Source organism: Ananas comosus, linkage group 8 (genome assembly GCF_001540865.1).
Source record: "Ananas comosus cultivar F153 linkage group 8, ASM154086v1, whole genome shotgun sequence".
In the NCBI taxonomy this organism is placed as follows: Eukaryota; Viridiplantae; Streptophyta; class Magnoliopsida; order Poales; family Bromeliaceae; genus Ananas; species Ananas comosus.
Window position 1 is genome coordinate 7,541,556 of NC_033628.1, and position 8,520 is coordinate 7,550,075.

Genomic DNA, 8,520 nt, shown 5'->3' on the forward strand with positions numbered 1-8,520 from the left:
AAGATTAAGCATTTGATGAAGGCAATCTTTGATAAATTGGGTTGTTGCAGCTCTGATCTTCCTCCGCAGGGTGACGACTCAGACTGAGTGGTGCGGGGCTCCTCCTTTTGTCATTTTGGCGCTTTCTGACAAAAAGGGGAAGATGCTCATGATGATGATGATACACATGCCTATGATGCTCATGTTTTGGCTTATGTTTTAGTTATGTAAATTTAGATTAGATGTTTGCCTAGGTGCTTGACTATAACTTAGATGAACTATGACTACTGATGTGTCTTGAACTATGACTGTTGCTTTGACGTTTATATTTGATCTTTTATAATTATTCTTGAATCTTGATTGTGTTTTAAGAATGTTTTTGCAGGAATGTTCAAGACTTCAAGACTCCATGTCTAAGTCATAGAGTTTGTATTAAGATTGTGAAAAATGTAATTTTCTTTTATTGGATCGATCATGCAGGAGATTGTCGTTTGGTGATTGCGATGATCTTCTTTTTATTGTTTCTGAGTTGTGTACGAGTATTGTAGTATATTTTGTCACGAAATCGCCAAAGGGGGAGATTGTTAAGGATTTTCTAGGTTGGCAGATTTCGTAAAGTTGAATGGAGTCTTGAAGAGTTGATCGCGGAAGTTTGAAGAAAAGATTCAAATTGAAGAACAAATACTCATTTGGAGAGCTCGGCACCTCAGGTATGAAGAATAGATCATTTGTGATGAAGATATTTAATTGTAATAAGTTTAGAAGACTTAGATTGCATTATGATGCTTAAACTGAACTTTTCAGTGTTATGGGACCGGTCCCAGAGTTGAGAGACCGGTCCCCGAAGGTCCTCACTGCGTGGAATATTGAGGCAACCGGTCCCTGAGATGAGAGACCGGTTACCGAACATGAGTTTTTCAGTCACGCAGCGAGGGACCGGTCCTTGAGATGAGAGACCGGTTCCCGAACGTTGTGTTTTCTGTCACGCAGCGAGGGACTGGTCTCTCACTCAAGAGACCGGTCTCTCAAAGACCGGTCTCCTCGAGAGGACCGGTCCCTGAGGACGACACAGGTTTTTAAAATAGACTTTTTGCAATCCTAGTCTACTTCTAAGTCTTCTAAACATATAAATAAGCCATGGGGGTCATCATATGGGTTAAGGTTTTGAATTTCTACTGATCTAAAACCCTAGAAACTTGTTTGTCCATTCTCATGATTCTATTCTCATAACAAGTTTCATATAATCAACAATCGACTTGATTCTTCGATTTTTACTCGAGAACTTCTTCGAGAATCAAGTAGATGTTTGATTAGAAGGTGAACCCTCATCGCTTATGGGATTCTAAGGCTTAATCACCACAAATCTTCGATTCTACAAGCTTCGGAAGGAGGTTCGGCGCTTGGATCTCGCGTGAAGCCAAGGATTCGGTGGACGCTTCAAGAAGTTGAGGCGTTGACGCAGCAAGGAGTTGCGGCAAGGTCGATTGGAGGATTCCTATCAATCTAGGACCGGCGAAGACCATCGACAACAGGAATTCGGTAAATTGAGTCATGTATTTTGGTTAAAATCACTTGTACTCAAGTTTTCTTAGTGGATTTTCTTCGCGTGATCGATCTCGTGGGTTTTTCACTCCGGATTGGAGTTTTTCCACGTTAAATTCTCGGTGTGCTATTTTATTTTTCGCTATTTCATTTTATTTGCATCGAGAATTTTGTGTTTGCCGTTTTTACACCTATTCACCCCCCTCTAAGTGTTACTTACCTTTTAGATCCTCGGGATCTATATCTTTCACCCCAAGCCTCCAATGGTGAGCAAAGGGAGAGGAAGATGCTCCAAAGCCTCAAGATCTTGCTCTCCTCCAACTTGTAACACACTGGACCTTTGCAAATTGCGAGGTTCGAGTGTTTGGTTGTATTTCGAGCTTTTCCACACTTGGTGGAGGGTTGTAAAATGTTCCCCGACCCGAAAAGTTCGAAAACTGGAACTTTGGACAAGTCCTGAGAGTTTTTACTCTCGGGGACCGGTCCCTGGAGGGAGAGACCGGTCCCCCCAGTGAGCAGTGTTGAGGCAGCCTGAGGCAACCGGTCCCGCGCAGGGAGAGACCGGTTCCCGAATGCTGGTTTTTCGGGTTCGCAGCGAGAGACCGGTCCCTGCTGGGGAGAGACCGGTCCTGCTGGGGAGAGACCGGTCCCTCTGAGCGAAAACTGCCCAGACCGGGCTGTTGCAATTTTGGGTTTTTGAGGGGCCTAACTAGATTTTGTTACCTTAGAGGCTTTAGGCAGCCCCTCTTCTCCTCTCACTCTCATTTTCTCTCAACCCTTTGCATTCTAGAGAGAGAAGAAGAGAGGGAGAAGGAGAAGAAGGAGAAGAAGAGGTGAAGAGCTTGCTTGGAGCACCATCTAGATAAAATGCTTTGTATAAACGGTATATACTCGTAAAAAGTATAGTATCCGATCCAGTTTGGGTGGCTTGGCAGCGCATCCCAGAGCTAAGCGGCTTGTTTCAACAGGTGCTCAGAGATCTATGGGATTTTCACTAGTCGCTTCTCTATGCTCCCGTAATGTTGGTAGGATATTGTAGTTTGTAATTGGATCCTCTTTTTCCCCGTTTTGAGTGGAGTTCTCATCTTTAGAAGAGGATTCGAGGTTTTCTCTCGATCCTGGGAAGGTTAGGTTCGGGATCCTTCCAAGATTTGGTTAGTTAATTCGAAGTTTTCGGGATCTAGTTTTTCGGGGTTTTGGTTGGGATTTAGAGTAAAGATCCCAATTTTGATCGTTTTTCGAGGTTTTGATTCTAGATCTCCCTCCTTGGAACGGTGTATGGAGATCCTACGAGGTTAGGTTCAAGTTTTAGAAGATCCCAACTTCTAATTAGGTGGTGTTCCGAGGTTTTCGTTCGAGGTTCGGAGGTTTCCACCCTTTATTCCTTCCNATATAGTAGAGAGCATGCATATGTGGCCTAGCATTCTAGTTGGGACTTGAAATTACAATCCCTATTATGAAAACGAACCTTGCTTTCATGCATTCAAACTATATACCAGTTGTGACATTAGGGATTTTTGAAAGCCTAGAGAGGCTTAGAGATTTAGAGGATATGTGAGATTGGGCCAATGTCATGAAGAGGCATTGGGGCCCGGGGCATAGCGAGCGTTAATGTTAATGTCTTAATTGAAATATGACCGGTTGTGAAGCTTAAGTGTCATAAAGAGGCACTAAGCAAGTGTATGTTGGGACTTCCCATTATGACTTTGAACTAGATCTTCGGGATACTAGTGACTGTACCATGTTAGAGACATGAGGAATGAGTACTTGAGACTTTGACCTTGCTTGTTTGCCATTTGTGCTCATTCGCACATGCTTGTGAGGGTCGCTCCCTACAAGCCGGCACTCCGGAGTTGGCCTATGCGACTATGTTCGCTCGTGCGGCATTGAGAAGCCTACGGGGTCGAGTGGGACAGACACATTCCAAGAGTAGGGATATTGGGCTACCACAGGCACTTAGGCGGCAAAAGCTGGACTACCTTGGGTAGGTCCCTAATTGGAAATGGAAATCGACACGGTTTGAGAGTGAATGATCACTACTAGATAGACTTAGTAGTCGGATTACATTTACATGCTTTTAGCATAGTGTGAGACATGTAGTATACTTGGTTGCCATGATAGAACACCTACATCATGTATTGACAAAGGTTAACAACATTAAACTAGTGCCAATTGGACTTAATTGTAAGGATAGAATAGATGTACATTTTGGCTGACATCATGTTTACTTGAGACACAGTAGACTAGCATTCCAATTGTGCTTTCTTTCAGCAGTTTATTTACATGCTCCTTATTGCTTATCATTATTATTATCGTTGCTTACCCTTATTTTTGGGGCCTAGTGGAGCATGAGCTGAGGTCAGTAATTGCCCACTGGGAACTATAAATTATAGTTCTCACGCCCTCTTTTTCTCGATGTTTTTCAGAGCCTTCCACGCAGGGAGAGGCCAGGGATCGCGGAAAGGGTATCGCCTCGGGCTAGCGTGCTTACCGAGGGATCGTTCGATAGGTGGTCTACCTCTCGTGTTATCTTTTTGTGAGAGGTTGAGAGTTGTACCCGCATATGTATAGAGACCACCATTTTTGTACTTTTGAGACTGATATTGTACTCCTTATGACTCCTTTTACTGTCTAACTTTATTTCTTTACCTTGGTATCGATGATAGAACTATATTTGCTCTGATATCATTAGTTGCTAGTTATTTCACTTCTTCTACTTGTTTTATTACTTACTTTTACTTCCGCTTTTATTGTAGACGCCTTATATGTGTTGACATATGGCGGGTCTGGGCACGCTACCGGGAGGGCCTCCGCCGGTCCCGGGGCGTGACACAACTCCTTTTTCTTCTCCTTATTCTTCTCTTTCTAGAAGGTGTAGAGAGAATGTGAGGGAGAGAAATAAGGGTGAGAGGGAGAGGAAATGGCCTTAAGGCCCTTTGAAGCAACAAAATCCACTTAAGCCCCTAAAAAATCCAACCTGTGCACTGCCCGGGTCTGGGCAGTTTTCGGACTGAGGGACCAATCTCCCCGACCTGGGACCGGTCTCTCAGCCTGCCCCAAAAATCCAACGTTCGGGAACCGGTCTCTCCCCGCATGGGACCGGTCTCCCCTCGCGAAAACGTACTCGGGGACCGATCTCACCCGCGAGGGATCGGTTGCCTCAAGTCCTGCCGCAGCACTGTTCTGAGAGAACCGATCTCTCCTATCAGGGACCGGTCCCCGAGAGTGAAAATTCTCAGGACATTGCCAAACTCCAGAAATCGAACTTTTAGGTCGGAATACCATCTACGACCTTCCACCAAGTGTGAAAAAGTTCGAAATCCGACCAAACACTCGAACCTTGCAATTTGCAAAGGTCAAGTGTGCTACAACTTTCTTTCGCAGTTGACGGCTGACTTGGCTGCTTGGATCATTGAGGTAGTATAGTGTCCCTGGGGCTTAGCTGTCAGAATGACTACAGTATTAGTGACCACTTGACATATCTGTGGAGTGTCGGGACCAGACGAAGTCATTTTAGTGTGAAATGGGCGCGAAAACTGACTCGACGCACTTAATTAAGCAAAAACTGAAGTTCTGCTAGTTTAGGGCACCTAGAAGTGGTTTAAGGCACCCAGATTTAGAGCACTGTTAATATGTGTTGCTGCAGTCATTTTAGATCCAGTTTAGGGTGCCCGAAAGTCGATCGGGTCTGAATTCTCCCTCATGAATATCGAACGTGTTGGCATATGTCTCGTGGTAGGTGAGATCTGTCGGAACTGTTTAGGGCACACTGGACCGCCGAAGTGGTTGGAACCAAGGGAGGTGAGCAGTTTAGGGTGCCCAAAAGTGGTCTGGGGTGCCCGAATATAGAGTTATCAGCAAAGTAATAGGTTAGTATCGCTTATTCCTATAGGTCATTCTACCCTGCCAGCACCTCTATAAAAGTATTTAGACGTCCCCATTGAACTCTTTTCTCTTCTCCTTTATAGCAAACCCCATTTTCTCTACTAAATCTCCCCCAAGCTCCTCTAAACCAACCCATTTCTCTCTGCATTGGATCAAAATAGCAGAAATTCCAGCAGCAACTTTAGAAGACTGGCATTGTGATCCGTGGCAACATCTAGTTGCTGTGGGGAGTTGTTTCGTGGATTGTAGACCTGAAGGGGAGTGTTTGGGACCAATTTAGATTAGTGGTACTGAATTGTCGTGTTTTGAGCTGAAAATTGGTTTTTGTTGGGGTTTCTAGATCCATTTTTTGTTATAGCCGAATTTCTGAAGCTGGAATTAGTCCTCCATTTTTTCTCACTCGTTTTGAAGCCTTCCTTACCAACATTTCCAGAGTTGAAGGTGTGTTTTGTGTTGAAAATTTTGTAGTTGAGCTTTTGATGCAGATTTGAGGTTTTTGATAGAAATTTTAGAATTTTTGAACCCATATTTTGGTAGGGAGCTGGTTGCTAGATTTGGATTGGTTATTCCCATGATTTTGGAGATTTTAGACCCTTTTCTACTGAATTTCTAAGTGAAAATTCTTAAATTTTAGCCTGGTTAGAGTCAAATGGCTTAAATATTGAACTTCCGGATCCTGATTTGGGCCCTCTTTTAGGATCCAAATTGCAACAAAAGATTTTTGGAGGCTTTTTGAAGCTTGATTGTTGCAGGAACTTGATGATTAAGTTCTTGCAACATAAAAAGGTGAGTTTGGTGATGTTTTTTTACTTTAAACCTAGAATACGAACTAAATTCCAACTTGAATTCATGTAGTTCTGGAATAGGTGTGTTGCTGATCTGGGCTCAGGAGCTAGGTGCCCAGAATAGGCTGCAGGAGGATCGAAATTGGAGACCCACTTTTCTTGCTGTAGTTAGAGTTGAATTGGTCCGTTAACTCTTCGATCGACTTCTTGCCGTAGTTGGATTCAAGTTTGAGGTGGGTTAATATTTACCGAAATCTTCGAAATTCCTCATAAGTTGTAGAGATTTCAACATGCACTAAGTTGTATTTATTATCATAGTAAAGCTCAAATTTGAAGATTTCTATGTCGCAATATGAAATCTGAATTTGAAGCTTAATCTAATAATTTTAGATAAATTTTACATGTTGAGCTAGGACTTGATTAGGAGAAAACTCACAAAACCTATATACCTCACTTTTTTGAAAAGTTTTTTTTTTTTTGAGAACTGATTTATTAAGTTAAATGAACTAAGCGTATAGTATGGAAGCAGCTAGGGCCTTCGAAGCAAGCCAAATAGGAAAAACATAGAAGAAGGGAGAAAAATTAAAAGAAGGTGGAGGAATTGCTGGTTAGGAGGGTTATGGTGGTTCAATCCAGGATTTCGTCAGGAGATTGGTGTGTTCAAGTGCTCGGATGACGTTGGGGATCTTCGAGCGGAAAATAAAGTTGTTTCTTTCCGTCCACACAACCCACCAAATAGTCGCCAGAAAGGTTTGGGCTTTTGATCTTTGTTCTTTGTCGGTGATAGCAGATATTTTATTCCAGAGAGCCCGAACACCGCACGAATTCGCAACTGGTACATCTGCCCAGACGAGTAAGAAGCGCGTGAAGACACAATTGCTAAAGAGATGGTCAAAGCTCTCCATGGCAAACGCACAGAATATGCAGTGTTCGTCGACCTGCATCCCGCGGGTGAGCAGTCTATCAGCAATGAGTAGTCTTTTATGGAGTAACACCCAGATGAAGACTTGATTTTGATTAGAATTTTTAAAATCCAAATGTGTTGGCACTCTGTGTCCCTAAGTCTAGTGTTATCAATGAACCTATAGAGGGATTTGGCCGTGTTAGGGGTCCACCGCCATCTAAGCAGGTCCGAGAAGGTCTTGGGGCTAAAACGAAGGAGTAGGTCTTTAAGTAGTGCATATTGTGTAAAGTTGCTGTTGGATTGATGTAATACACTGGATCTTAGCAAATCGCAAGATTCGAGTATTTGATCTGTGTTTGGAGCATTCCCACAGTTTTTGGAGGGTCGTTGATAGTGTTCCGACCCCTGGCACGCATCCCGAGGATGTTGGAGTGGGACTTTGCACCAAAATTTCAAAATCGGAATTTTTGGACAGCTCTCGGGCAGCCTGCAGCAGGGCTTGTACCGGAACAAGACTGGCCTTGTACCGGTACAAGGGTTGATGGTTGTACCGGTACAGCCATCGGGCTTGTACCGGTACAGAGCCGCAGACCGCGCGACCCGAGCCTCGAGTTTGCAATTTCGTCGGCCTTGTACCGGTACAAGAGCCCGTGTACCGGTACAAGGAGGCAGATTTCGTGCAGTTTGAACTGCAGGGGGTTTTCCGCGTTTGTGCCTAATCTATTTAGCACCCACGCCCCTTAGGGCTTCTTTTGTGCTGGGACCTGAGGAGGAGAAGGTGAGAGGAGCTCTCTCTCCCTTTCTTTGCATTTTTACTCATTTTGCTTGGATTTTATTGGGTTTTCTCTCCTCTAATTGCATCTTGGTGGCTTCTCCACCATTGTTGATGGCTTAGAGCTTGGAGAGGAGCTTGTGGCTGAGGAGATCTCCCACCCCACTTGGATTGGAGCTAAGTTTGGAGCTTCTTAAGAGGTTAGAAACATGATTCCACCTTTTGATTCATGTTTTTGAGGCTTTGTTGAATTGAAACCCTAGATTGTGATATTAGGGTTTGTTTTGGGTATTTTGAATCTAGGGCTTTTAAAGCTAGATTGAGTGGATTAGAGGCTTCCATTGGGTTAGATTGGATGAACTTTAGCCCTCTTTTGGAGCATTGGAGAGGGTTTTTGCACTAGAGGTGAGTTCTCTCCACCTATGCTTGAATAGCTTAATGTTTGGGTAATTGGTTGTTCGTATGGTTCGTGTGACGCATGTTCTTGTACCTCTAGGATACTAGGAGACTAGAGGACACCCTCGTGGGAGCGCACGAGGAGTTTCGTTGTCATCGGTGGATTTGGCTTCGTGGAAATGGGGCGAAATGGCCCCTATGCTCTTGCTACTTGTTGTAAAATATTTTTTAAATTCATTTCTATGCTAAATAGAATT

General features: G+C 43.7%; 1 long non-coding RNA gene across 1 annotated transcript; it reads left to right on the top strand.

The window, feature by feature from the left end:
• Positions 7,834–8,267, top strand: LOC109713726. Its single transcript, XR_002217155.1, has 3 exons — positions 7,834–7,873; positions 7,991–8,067; positions 8,171–8,267. It is a non-coding gene; the product is annotated as an uncharacterized LOC109713726 (long non-coding RNA).